General features: G+C 42.7%; 1 protein-coding gene across 2 annotated transcripts in view; it reads left to right on the top strand.

Annotated features, from left to right (window-relative positions):
* Window positions 1-14,421, top strand: part of nedd4l (NEDD4 like E3 ubiquitin protein ligase) — a 418,475-nt gene that overhangs the window by 147,683 nt on the left and 256,371 nt on the right. The window lies entirely within an intron of this gene.

Here is a 14,421-nt window from a genome sequence, read left to right as displayed (position 1 = left end):
CATCCTTGTCATTATAAGTATGTGTTGACTTGCCATCCTACATTACTGTACACAATTCTCATTCCTTGTGCAATTTACTGTAAATTTTTTTTAACTGCAAGTTCCTCCTGATTGTTGCCAACTGAGTTCCTTTGTTTCTGACATTTTCCCTGTCGCACCTCATTTTGTCTGTTGATGATGTATTTGTTCCTGTATGTTGATTCCTGGATTTATCATTACTGCCAAACCCTTTGTTTTTTTTTCCCCATACCCTCCTTGCTTCCAAAGATGAACGAGAATTATCTCCAACGAATGTTTTAATCCCTGACCTTCCACTTCCTGGTGTCTGCTTTTGCTTCGAAAAGCTTTTATTTCAAAAGTGCTGAATAAAACTAAGTTCTTCTGCAGAATGTCGTTTATGCATCTCCTTAAAAACAAACCCACATCCTGTCGATTCTGATCTTGGGTCCGAAGTCCTCGACAGCTTTACCGTTCTGTTTCGACTGCAAAAGGATTATGGCTACCATCTTCGTTATTGTGGTATTGCGCCCAAGTTAATTTCTATCTAGAGAATTAAGAGATAAGCTTTACTTTTATGTGATTACCCCATCATTCTTCAGAAAATGAATTGCCCTCACAACTCATGTTCCTTAACTTGTTTTTTTTTAATTTTGCAATTTCAGCTTCAGTTTATTTTGTTATGTACAATTGCCCAGTGTCACTCCCTACTCTGATACTTGCTGTCTCCCTAACACAACTGAAGTATAAAATTAAGACAGTTGGAAGCAAGGTAACCCAGATTGTGATAATGACCTCAGGTTTACAAATAGGACTTCACAAGACAACGAGGTTTTTTTAACTGAAGTCACTGTGGCAGAGTAGAAAACATACAGTAAACCATTTGCACAAAATTACACTTTAAGGTGTTATACACCAGTGGGTAACAAGGACATCTACATGAGACTCCTGCTGGATTACAGCTCCACCTGCAACACCACTACTCCCTCCAGACTGATCTCAAAACTGAGAGACCTGGTCTTGGCTTTGCCCTCTGCAACTGGATCCTCAGCTTCCTATCCCACAGACTGCAATCAGTGAAGACAGACATCTGCACCTCTTCCATGTCCCCCAGGGATGAATTCTCAGCCCCCTACTGTACTCCCTGTACACCCACAACTATATTGGCAAATTCTGAATATATGCCATCTACATGTTTTTTGTTGACACCACCATGGTAGGACAAATGTCAAACAACCATGAGTCAGAATACAGAAAGGAGGTAGATGGCTTGGTGATGTGGTGCAATGATAACCTCTGCCTCAGTGTCAGTGAAACCAAAGAACTGATCATTGACTCCAGAAAGAAAGGAGAAAACATGCCCCCACCTACATGAACGGAACTGAGATTGAGAAAGTTGAGACTGTCAAGTTCCTCAGAGTGATGATAACCGATGACAGACAACCTCTCCTGGACCTCCCGTGTAGATGCGACAATCAAGAAGGCGCAAGAATGCCGTCTGTTCCTCAGGCAGCTTAGGAAATTTGGCATGTCCATAAGGACCCTTACCAACTTTTACAGATGCACCATTGAAAGCATACTGTCTGGGTGCAACGTGACCTGATATGGGCCCAGGACCGTAAGAAACTGCAGAAGGTTGTGTGCAGAGCCCAGTCTGTCATGGAAGCCAATCCCTTCATTGATCTCCATTTACACGTCGTATTGCTGTGGAAAGGCTGCCAATGCCGTCCAAGACCCATTCTATCCCGGTAATGCTGTTTTACAACCTGCTCTGTCAGGCAGAAGATACAGAAACTTGAACACTTGCACTGGCAGTTTCAAGAGCAGTTTTTGTCCTGCTGTTAATAGACTGAAGAATGGACTCTCTAACTTCAAATAATGTCGATCTTGTTAATGTTGCTCTTGCCTCACACACGTCCGGTGCATTGTAACATCAGTGCCTCACTCTGTCCAAGTTTGTTTTTAAACCCTATGATCTGTATGTCCTTGTTCACTATGATCTCATTTACAGCTTGAAAACACAAGTTTTCACTATATTTAGGTGCACGTGACAATAAATCAAATCAAATCAAATCTTGGTTATGGCCTCGTCTTTGGGGGTGAAAAGGGTATGGTCTGAATTTCAGAGGTGGCGTGAGTATGATATTAAGATGCCGTTTGACTGACAGCAATAGCCACAGAACCCAAAGCTGAAGTAAATGTGGATGAGGGAAAGCTCCCTCGCGTGTTTAGGGCCATCCCTGAAATAAAAGGAAGGACTGTGATTGCTGGAATCTCATTGTCTTGGCCAGATGATAACACTGCACCATTTCCTCAGGCCAGCAGTTCAGCAATAACCTTTCTTCCACCGTTAGATCAGAATTATGGCGGTGGTGACCGCACTACTTTCAGCTCCTTATACCACAAACATCAGGTAATGAAGCAATTTGCCCAGCCGAAGGGAATCGTGGCTAGCATTACTATGGCTGGAGTCATGCAGCATCAGATAGTGACAGTTGTTGGAGACCCATTATTTCAGATCCAGGGCATCACTGCCGTAATACCTTCGGTCATGTTTTAGACTCGGTTGTCTTAAACTGCTTCATCAATGACTTCACCCCAGGCCAGAACTGGAGTGTTCACTCGTGCAGAGTGTCCAGTTCTATTCAGAGCTCCTCAAACATTGAAGCCCTCAGAGTCCACATGCAGCAAGATTTAGACAACATCCAAGCATGCTGCGATAAGGAGCGAGTAACATCTTGCCATCGCTGGCAAGAGAAAATTGAAGCACATTACCTACGCGGTCATTTGTGCATCCCCCACACTGTCAAAATCCTGGAGATGTCAGTGATCTAAAACTCACTTGGTCAACCTGCATGAGGACCACTGCAGCAGATCACAGGCGATTCATTCAATGGTGGGTGCTTTTATTCTGGCCTCCCAAATCTATTCCAGCTGAGAGGCACCAGTCAGGAATGTGACCAAATATCCCAGTTGCTTGTTTGACTGCAGATCTCCTCAAAATAATCTTGGAGTTAGTAGGAGCTGCCGATGCTGGAGAATCTGAGATAACAAGGTGTAGAGGTGGATGAACACAGCAGGCCAAGCAGCATCAGAGGAGCAGGAAGGCTGACATTTCAGGCCTAGACCTTTCTTCAGAAATCCTGAAGAAGATTTCTGAAGAATGGTCTAGACCCGAAATGTTAGCCTTCCTGCTCCTCTGGTGCTTGGCCAGCTGTGTTCATCCACCTCTACACCTTGTTATCTCTTTATCAAAGTAATCTTGGAATTAATAGTAATCCAATAATCTCCATTTACCGAGAAGAACAAAGACGGTACCCACATGGGAACACCATCACTGACATCGCTGTTCCCTAAACATTGCAGGAGAAAATCTGTGGAAATCATTTACTTGATTGACTTCTGTGAGCACCATTGCTATAGAGCTTTTTGTGATTCTAAAAGTGAGCTAACCAACATTTCTGAAGAGCGCCTATCGAGTCAACAACACCCACATCCCCCCCTGTGCTGATGGTTCATTGGTTTTCTAAGCTCTTGGAGGTTTTGTGAAGTAATTTGAAAGTCTGGCATATTCTGCCAGTTAAGGTATTAAAGCCCTTTATTATTATTATTCTACCTTTCGGCCAGTGTCAAAAGAAACCTCTCCAGACATCCATCAGTCTGTTTGGAGAAATGCTGATTCTCAGCTTTTCTGCATTTCATTGAATTAAGATAATTTTTTAATAGGAACTACATGTGCAAATCTTTTAACCTATTGTTTCCAATAGTGTGATGGGATTAGCTATGCCAGTTTTTTTTGTGTCTACATGTTTGGAAACTGCATTTACTTCATAACATAATTGCTAGTTATTGGAATGCTTACGCAATTACTGACTAACAATTTTAAGTACCTGTGGAGTTAGAATTATTCCCTAAGTTCCAGAGAAATATGAAAACTGAAACATTTTTAAGGTCCATTTCAGCATTGGTGAATTTAACGAAGACTCATAATTAACATAGCGTTTTTTAACTATCAGAGTTTTGAATAGAATGCCACTGAACAGTTTTGCTGTAAACATGCACAGTTCTTTAGAATGATGCATCTGTTTCAGTATGCAAATTATTTAACCTTGCATAACCACAAAATGTCAATTTTGTGCATCAGTTACAAAAGATAGTCACAATGAAGCCCTATTGGTGTGGCATCCTGGGTATATTTTGTTTAGCCCCCATTGAGTACCTGTTTGGCAGCAACTGTTGGAAGCCGAAATTGTGTTTTGCAGGAAATGGTGGGGCAGTTGTCATATCCCTGAACTAGTCATTCAAAGTCCAGGATAATACTCGGCGCACATGGGTTCAATTCTACCATGATTGCTAGAATTTCAATTCCCCTGGTAAATCTGAAGGAGAGAAGAAAAATCTGGCCTCTGCCATGAGGTACATGAAACAATCATTGATTGCCATAAAAACTCACCTGATTCACCTAATATTCATTAGGGAAGGAAATCTACCTTCCTTGGACTGCATGCGATTTCGGACCTGTAGGCAACATGGTTGACCCTAAACATGAAACCATTGTCGATGTCAGGAAAACCCCATTTGGTTTACTAAGTTCTTTAGGGAGCAAAACTGGTGTCCGTCCTTGTCTGGCCTGCTTGTGACTCCAGACCCATAGCAATATGGTTGGCAATTAACTGCCCTCTAAGCAATGAAGGAGTGATGCCCAGATCCTGTGAATGAGTTGGGGAGAAAAAAGGCTGTCTGTAATACTGACCAAGTTACTTAGTTCAAGACAGTTAGGGATGGTCAACAAATACTGACCCCTGTCACTGACACTCACATCTCACAAAAGATTAAAGAAAGAAAATGCCAAAATTTTGTTACCATAAGCATGCTATATCTGAGGCAACCAATTCCTCGGTAAAAGGCGTTGTATCATGGCAGAAAGGTTCATAGATTGTAAAACCGTAGGATTCGCTAAGACCTCTGCATGTTTCAGCTTCAGTGTGGACCAAAAACACACAAATCAGTGTAGAAATCTTTGTGAAAACCATTTATCTTACTCTGGTGTGGCACCGTGTCTCAGTGGTTTGCACTGCTGCTTCACAGCACCATGGACCCAGGTTTGATTCCAGTCTTGGGTGACTCTGTATGGCGTTTGCACATTTTACCCATGTCTGTGTGGGTTTCCTCTGGGTGCTTTGGTTTTCTCCCCCACAGTCGAAAGATGTGCGGGTTAGGTGGATTGGCCTTGATAAATTGCCCATAGTGTCGAGGGTGGGAAACACACGGACAGGGTAGAGGGTGGGTCTGGGTGGAATGCTGTTCAGAGTGTTGGTGTACTCAATGTGCCAAATGGCCTACTTTCACTTGATTCTATGCTGTCTTTTGTTTTATAAATTTTCCTTAAAGCAATTCAGAAATGCGTTGTCTGGTGGGGTTCAGGCAAGGATGGTTCTGTCTTGTGAGAGCAGCATTTCTTGTGTGTTGAGTTCTTGTGCCATTGAGTTTTCCCAGAGAAGCAAGTAACACAAAGGCAGACTTTAGTGTTTTAGAACATAGAACATAGAACAATACAGCGCAGAACAGGCCCTTCAGCCCTCGATGTTGCGCCGATCTGTAAACCAATCTAAGCATCTCCCCCTACACTATCCCATCCTCTTTCAAAAGTGCCTCCTTCATCTTGTTATTGTATCTGCTTCTACCACCTCCTCTGGCAGTACACTTCAGACACTTACCACCCTCTGTGTAAAAAACTTGGCTCTGACATCTGTTTTAAATTTGTCCCTTTTTACCTTAGAATTGTAGAATCCCTACAGTACAGAAAGAGGCTATTCAGCCCCTCCAGTCAACACCAACCTTCCCAACAGCATCCCACCCAGTCCCACCCCTCAACCCCCATACCTTAATTGTGCATGGGTCTTTTTTAACATGGCTAGCCCACCTAACATGCACACTATGGGGCAATTTTTAGCATGGGTTACCTAATTCACACATCTTTGGACTTGGGGAGGAAAGCAGAGCAGAACAACCATAACAAACCCATGCTGACACAAGGAGAGGATGCAAACTCTACACAGGTAGTCTGCCAAAGCTAGAATTGAGCCTGAGCCTCTGGTGCTGTGAGGCAGCATTGCTAACCACTGTGCCGCCATGCCACCCAAACCTTAAACCGTACTTAGGAAAGGTCTGGACCTGAAACATTGACTCTCTTCGACAACTGATGCTGCCTGACTTGCTGTGTTCCTGCAGCTCCATGCTGTATCAACTCTTGATTCCAGCAATTTGCAGTTCTTCCTATCTCCTTAACTACAATGTGTCTGATGCAGAGCTCCCCCTGCTGTTGGCTAGGATATATTTATGCTTTGAAGAGTTTCAGGGTAGAGGAGATAACTGGGGGTTGCAGTGGGACAGAGACTCACTGAGCTGTCTTCAGAGGGAGGAGGAAAACTTCAAGGTGGACGTTCTTTGAAGAGACTTCACAGTATGGTTTTCAGCAACTTGGAGAGAGAAAGGACTGCAGACGCTGGAAACTAGAGACAAGAAATGTGGAGCTGGAAAAGCAGCAGTTAGACAGCATCCTAAGAGTAGTCAAGTCAGTGTTTCAGTGGGAACCTTTCTTCAGGACATCGTTTCTGACCCGAAACATTGACTTTCCTGTTCCTCGGATGCTGTCTGACCTGCTGTGCTTTTCCACCTCCATGTTTTTTGACTCTAACTTCCAGCATCTGCGGTTCTCTCCGTCTCCACACTCATGCTTTATTTTATTAAATTCTGGGTTGTGGAAATCTTGAGTTTTGTAATATTATCAAGGTGAATGCAGCCTGATGTCTTGCATTGAAGACTTAAAAGAGCCCCATGTTCTTTCTTCAGTGCTATTCAGACACACTGTAACTGATGCAAGACTTGGCTTTCTTTGCAAAGCTCAGAAACAGACACAAAGATGTCCTCTGACTTCTGTATCTCCTGCTCGATACTGCATTAGTTAAGGTCTTATTCTATTAAAATCCAGCCAGAAATTGCAGACTAACCCATTTAGGTCATGATAAAAAGATGTGCGTCCTCTCAATGTTGCCTAACCACATGATGTGCATCTGAAATTTAAGACCTTTGCACATGTTAACCTATACATATGTAATTTGCCTTGAAAAGTATGTGTGAAAGTTACACGGTATAGTATGGCGATCGTATGAAAGCTATGGAAGGTATGATCTTAAAAAAATTAACTACTTATTTTGAACCTGGACACCTTTCTTCCTTTGAGTTTCAAAAATATGAACAAACGATAGTGAAAATGTAGGAATCTGACAATATGGTTAACCAGTTCATGAATATAATTGATAATTTAATTAATGTAATCATTGCTTTTGAGATTTAACTTCTGTTGAAAACTTAGTTAATGAAGATGGTAAATAGTTCTCCGGAGTAGTTTTCTAAACATGAAAGTAAAAGATTCCGCAGAATTAAATTTATGATACTTTAGCCTTTATATGATAAATTTATATTGAATTGACTCAGAGATAATAGGAACTGCAGACGCTGGAAAACCAGCCCAGCTCATCCCCTCCTCCCTAACCTGTTCTTTCTCTCACCTATCCTCTCCTCGCACCTCTATTTCCTACCTACTAACCTCATCCTGCCCCCTTGAACTGTCCGTCCTCCCTGGACTGACCTATCCCCTCCCTACCTCCCCACCTACACTCACCTCTGCTGGCTCCATCCCCACCTCTTTGACTTGTCTGTCTCCTCTCCACTTATCTTCTCTTCTAATCCAACTTCGATCCGCCTCCCCCTAGCTCCCGATTTATTTTGGAACCCTATTGCCCTCCCCCATTTCTGATGAAGGGTCTAGGCCCGAAACGTCAGCTTTTGTGCTCCTTAGATGCTGCTTGGCCTGCTGTATTCATCCAGCTCTACACTTTGTTAGCCTTAAATTGACCACCTTTTTTTTAATAAATGAGACCATTTAGGGATTTCTATTGTTTCTTGTCAAGTCTGTGATTGATAGCCGCAATTATTAACACAATATGATCATTTCACGAGGTAAGAAAGTAATATTTTGATGAATAAGGGCTCTGAAAATTTCTGCTAGGACAGTAATATGTAATGCCTTCTGTTCAGAATTAATTGCCTTTGGTTACTTGTGATTTGAGACTTAAAACTTTGTAATTAATTGAGTGAAACATTTGGGATTAGCTTGTGCAATTTCTGATTGCAATCTCCAGTAATTGCTATGACATTTATGTAATACATTTTAATGTAGTTAAATGTCATCAGGAAACTAAACATCAGTATTTAGCCATAAACTTTCAACGGACAGTAGGCATCTGTCTCCATTCGAGAGGTAATTGGTTGTGTATAATTTGAGAGGCACTTCTGTGCAAGAGTGGGCCAAGTTGAGGAGGTAGCACTGAATAAATTGTCATGGTTATTGCAGGACGAAGGGAAAGAGTGATACAACGTAAGGAAGACTTGAGGGGAAATTTGAACAATTAAGCCCAAGTGGATGATACTCATAATGAGAATTGAAAAAGCACAGAGTGGTTGGGTAGGATGAATTTACAATAGCTGAAAATAGAGAAGCATGGTACAGGGACAACTTGCTTGATCTGAAGGCATTGCTAAACTTGGAGCTTGTGGGGATCACTAAGGTGTGATGTGATTGACAAACAGTACGTCATATCGTTTAGGATATACGCAATACAGTTTTGGATGAGTTAATAAAGGAGGTTGGGAGGATGGACTGGCAATCGGAAGTAACTAAAACATGAGAGAGGATTCTGGCAAAGTTTGGACTGTTGTGGGGAAAGGAATGTGCGATATTGAAGAGGAGGAAATTTGCTGTTTTGGACATGGGGACGATATCCGGTCTGAAGCTCAGCTCAGATGAGACAAGAAACAGGTTGTTAACATTTTGATTCATTGTTTGATAATGGCCAGGGAGAGGAGTGGAATTAGTGGATAAGGAACAGACTTTGTAGCTGAGATCAACGACATAGTAACCATATCCTCCCCATACTGGATATTGAAAGTAGTGATTAATGAATCGTAGGCTGTAGACAAACTGGGAAGGATTGTTATGAGACAGATCTAAATGTTGTCCGTGTACATGAGGATTATCATCTATTTTCCAAAGATATTGTTGAAGGACAATGGGTGGATGAAAAATAGAGGGAGTCAAAGATAGATCTTTGATGGTCTCCAGACTTAATATTGCAATAGTGTAAGTTAAGGTGTTTTGTTTCCCTGGTTATAACTACATAAAAACAATCAATTTCAGCTAGATAATAGAAGGGGCATTTGGATAGAATTGAATCCAAGACATTTTTCCATCCCCACCCCTGTCTGCTTTCCGGAGAGACCACTCTCTCCGTGACTCCCTTGTTCGCTCCACACTGCCCTCCAACCCCACCACACTCGGCACCTTCCCCTGCAACCGCAGGAAATGCTACACTTGCCCCCACACCTCCCCCATCACCCCTATCCCAGGCCCCAAGATGACATTCCACATTAAGCAGAGGTTCACCTGCACATCTGCCAATGTGGTATACTGCATCAACTGTACCCAGTGTGGCATCCTCTACATTGGGGAAACCAAGCGGAGGCTTGGAGACCACTTTGCAGAGCACTTCCGCTCAGTTCGCAACAAACTACTGCACCTCCCAATCGCAAACCATTTCCACTCCCCCTCCCATTCTTTAGAAGACATGTCCATCATGGGCCTCCTGCAGTGCCACAATGATGCCACCTGAAGGTTGCAGGAACAGCAACTCATATTCAGCCTGGGAACCCTGCAGCCTAATGGTATCAATGTGGACTTCACCAGTTTCAAAATCTCCCCTTCCCCAACTGCATCCCTAAACGAGCCCAGTTCGTCCCCTCCCCCCACTGCACCACACAACCAGCCCAGCTTCTCCACTCCACCCACTGCATCCCAAAACCAGTCCAACCTGTCTCTGCCTCCCTAACCTGTTCTTCCTCTCACCCATCCCTTCCTCCCACCCCAAGCCGCACCCCCATCTACCTACTAACCTCATCCCACCTCCTTGACCTGTCCGTCTTCCCTGGACTGACCTATCCCCTCCCTACCTCCCCACCTATACTCTCTCCACCTATCTTCTTTTCTCTCCATCTTCGGTCCGCCTCCCCCTCTCTCCCTATTTATTCCAGAACCCTCACCCCATCTCCCTCTCTGATGAAGGGTCTAGGCCCGAAACGTCAGCTTTTGTGCTCCTGAGATGCTGCTTGGCCTGCTGTGTTCATCCAGCCTCACATTTTGTTGATTTGGATAGAATCTCACCGCAAAATGCCTTAGGCTGCTGCAGGTGGAGAAGTATGAAGAGTGATATAAGATGTCACTTCTGACTGTTAAATGACATTTTTGCCATGGCAAAACTACAATCCTGTTTGGGCAGGCGCAGATTTCAAGTTGCACAAAAGATGGCTCTGGATCTGGGAATAAGCCGAACTATGGAGAAGGAAATTAGGTTGGAGAAGGTAGTTTGCAGTCTGATGTGTTAAGTTGTGAAGATTTTGATTAGGAATGCCATAAGAACAGATTTACATTGAATTGAGGCACTGCAGGAAATAACATGAAATAATACAGATCAGGAAGGGAATTTACATTGACAGCAGTTTGTGAGGAAAGAGTTACGAGATCAGAAGGTGGAATCTTCTGGGCACAGAATTAGCTCCAGGTAGGTTCTGAAAGTTTTTGATGCTTAGTGTGGACGTTTTGGGAGTTTGTTCTATTACTCTATTGATTGGTTTGAGTTTGTTTTATGTATGATTCTTCTTGATGTTGCATTTTGTACGATATTGTTTACTCTTGTGCAAAATGCTTTGTGTATTTGACTGAGTTTTCCTTAGCCATGCACATAACACAAGCAACAAAAGTTGGGATACTAACTTGTTATGTGTATGATTAGAACAGAATTTAACATGAATGTTATTTTTTCTCTTTGCTCCCCCCACCCATTTGAAATCAGCCTTGCTTCTCTCAGGGACTGACTTGTACAGTTTTATGGATGGATGCAATTTGTGTCTGTGCACTGGTGTTAGTCTGGTTTGCTGTCAACGGCATTTAGAGGCATCCGTTTTATTAAAGTCATTTAACATAAAATCCCAAGGCACTTCACGGCATATCACCAATGTAAACCAGCATATAAGCTTAAGATGAGCCTGGAAGAAATGATTAGAAGTGGAACCTAAGTTGATTTGAAAAGAGAGAGGATTGGAGGAGATTTTCAACTACAGGGAGGTTCCTAGAGGTCAATGTAATGGTAGCTCAAATTGGTTTAGGACTGACATAAGAACTGAATACAAGTAGACTAGGACAAGCTAAGGCCAATGCGTGCATTGAAGAAGAGTAAGATGTTTAGTGATGGACAATTGTGATCACATTGGGAAAATCAGCAGTAGGGATCGGATTATGCTTTACTATTGTGGCCAGTTGAATAAAATGAGCTGTAATAGATTTTTTTTCTTCCTCTTGGTCTTCAAAGCCCAGGGTTCCTAAGATGATTTTCTTTTAACTCCTTCAGGTTGGCATAACTGTGCTAAACTTAAATAAGGCTGTCTATAAAGGAATGAGGGCAGAGCAAACTGGATTGGATTGGGAAAGGAATTTAGCAGGAAAACCAGCTGAGCAATAATCATAGAATCCCTGCAGTATGGAAACGGGCCATTCGGCCCAACAAGTCCACACTGCCCCTCCGAAGAGCATCCCACCTGGATCCATTCCCCTACTGCTGTATTTCCCATGTCTAACCTACGTAACCTAAACATTCCTGGGCACTATGGGCAATTTAGCACAGTCAATGCACCCATCCTGTACATCTTTGGACTGTGGGAGGAAAATGGAGCACTGGGAGAATGTGCAAACTCCACACAGACATTCACCTGAGGCTGGAATTGAACCCGGGTCCCTGGTCCTGTGAGGCAGCAGTGCTAAGCACTGAGCCACCGTGCTGCCTCAAACAGCGACAAACTTTTTTAAGAAAGTTCATTGCTGACAACAAAGAAATATCATTGTTTGGAAGCAAGGTTCCAGAAAGCAGTTCACCCAAGCATGGGAATAAGGAGAGCATTGGATTAATTAATTAATTTGTTTATTCATTTTGTGGGATGTGGGTGTCACTGGCCAGTATTTATTATCTGTCCCTAGCTGCCCTTGATGATACATGTAACAGCGATAGATTTCCAGATATATTTGAAGGAAAACATAGAATTTGGCAAAGATTAGTGTAAACCAGGCAATAAGAGACATTTAGAAACTGGCAAAACAGACCCCAAAAAACCAGAAAATAAAATTTGAGTAATATCCAGATGGGCATCAAAATTTTTCAATTAAAAGTGAGAGAGACCAGAGTTAATGTACCCCAAAGGAGAACAGAGCTGGGGAAATAATGTGGAACAAGGAAATAGCAAAGGTTTTGAATAAGTGTTTTGCATCAGTCTTCATGGTAGAAGACACTAAAGGCAAAGTGTTAAATGATCAAGGGGGAGAAATGGAGAGAGGAAATAAGTACAATGAACATTTCTGGAGAAAAAGTACTATGGAAGAGACCCAGATGTCCCCTGGGCCAGATAGGCGACGTACAAGAATACAAGAAAAGGCCTCAGAAATAGTGGATGCACTGATCGTAATATTACAAGGACCTCTGATTTTGGAAAAACATTGGAGAATTGAACAAGTGCTCATGTTCAAGAAGGGAAGGAGACAAAGAAAAAGGCAGGTGAGCTTAAATTTGTCATTGGGAAAATGTTAAGAGTCTATTATAAAGTTAATTTCAGAGCATATAGAAACACATAATAAAACTGGGTCAGCATGATTTCATGAAGGGGATATCATACCTGACAAATTTACTGGAATTGTTTGAGAAAGTATCAAGCAATATAAATAAAGGAAAAGCAATGGATGTGATTGATTTGAATTTCTGGAAGATAATGATAAAGAAGCACATGTTAGGCTATCTACTAGGTAAGAACTCATGGTGTTGGAGGTAGTACATTTAGATTTCCTACAGTGTGGAAACAGGCCCTTCAGCCCAACAAGTCCACACTGCCCCTTGGAGCATCCCATCCCCCTATAACCCACACACCCCTGAACACTATGGGCAATTTAGCATGGCCGATCCACCTAGCCTGCACATCTTTGGACTGTGGGAGGAAACCGGAGCACCCGGAGGAAACCCACACAGACACGGAGAGAATGTGCAAACTCTGCACAGACAGTTACCTGAGGTTGGAATCGAACTCGGGTCCCTGGTGCTGTGAGGCTGCAGTGCTAACCACTGAGCCACTGTGCCGCCCGTGTCATTAATGTGGATAGAGAATTGGCTAACTAACAAGACTGATAGTTGGGGAAGGGGAATATTTTCAGGATGGCAACCAGTAACTAGTGGAATATTTACAGGGGATCAGTGCTGGGGCTATAATTATTAACAATTTATGTTCATGACTTGGATGAAAAAAGTGAGTATACTGTTAGCAAAGTTTGCGAATAATGCAGGTGGGAAGCCAAGTAGTGAGGTTGATGCAAAGTGTACAGAGGGATACAGACAGGTTAAGGGAGTGTGCTCAAAAGTTGGCAGATGGAATGTTTTCTGGGAAAATGTGAGGTTATGCCCTTTGGCACGAAAAATAGAGCAGCTGAATGTTATTTGTGTGAAAAAAAAATACTGCAGACTGCTACAGCACAGAAGGAATTGAGATTTTTTTCATTCATAAATCACAAAAAGCTAGCATACAAGTTGAGCAGATAACAGGAAAGCATTAGGAATGTTGGCCTTTATTTCAAAGGGAATGGAGCATGAGTTAAATTGCACCTGGAATGCTGTTTTGGTCCATCTGTCTAATGCAGGATATGCTGGCATTGGGAGCAATGCAGAGAGGGTTCACCATGCTGATCCCAGTTATGGAGGTACTGGAGGAGAGGCTGAGTCGGTTAAACTGATGTTCGGTGAAATTTAGAAGAATGAGAGCAACTGTATTGAAACACACAAGATTAGGGGACTTGAATGGTTTGATGCAGAGAGGTTGTTTTACCCTTAAGGGGGTGTACGCCCTCATAGAGGGCGTATCTCAGAATAATGCGTTGTCCATATAAAACTGAGATGAGGAGGAATTTCTTGAAAGGTGGAGACTCCATGCAATTCTTTACCAAGAGGACTCCGTAGGCACGGTCATTAAGTACATTTGAGCCTGAGATGGACAGATTCCAGCTGCCAGACCTACTGAGCTTTTCCAGGTTCCAGGTTTTTAACCAGGAAGGGAATTAAGGGTTACAGGCAAAAGGTGGGAAATCAGATCTGAAGATGATCAGGTTATCCATGATCTCATTGAATCGGGCTAGCAGACTTGACATGCTGAATGGCCCATTCTTGCTCTTTTGTCTGAGGCCTTTATGATCTGGATTGATTTAAATCACATGAAGAATTTATG

Source organism: Stegostoma tigrinum, chromosome 1 (assembly GCF_030684315.1).
Source record: "Stegostoma tigrinum isolate sSteTig4 chromosome 1, sSteTig4.hap1, whole genome shotgun sequence".
Taxonomy (NCBI): Eukaryota; Metazoa; Chordata; class Chondrichthyes; order Orectolobiformes; family Stegostomatidae; genus Stegostoma; species Stegostoma tigrinum.
This window is presented reverse-complemented; position numbering and strand designations above follow the sequence as displayed.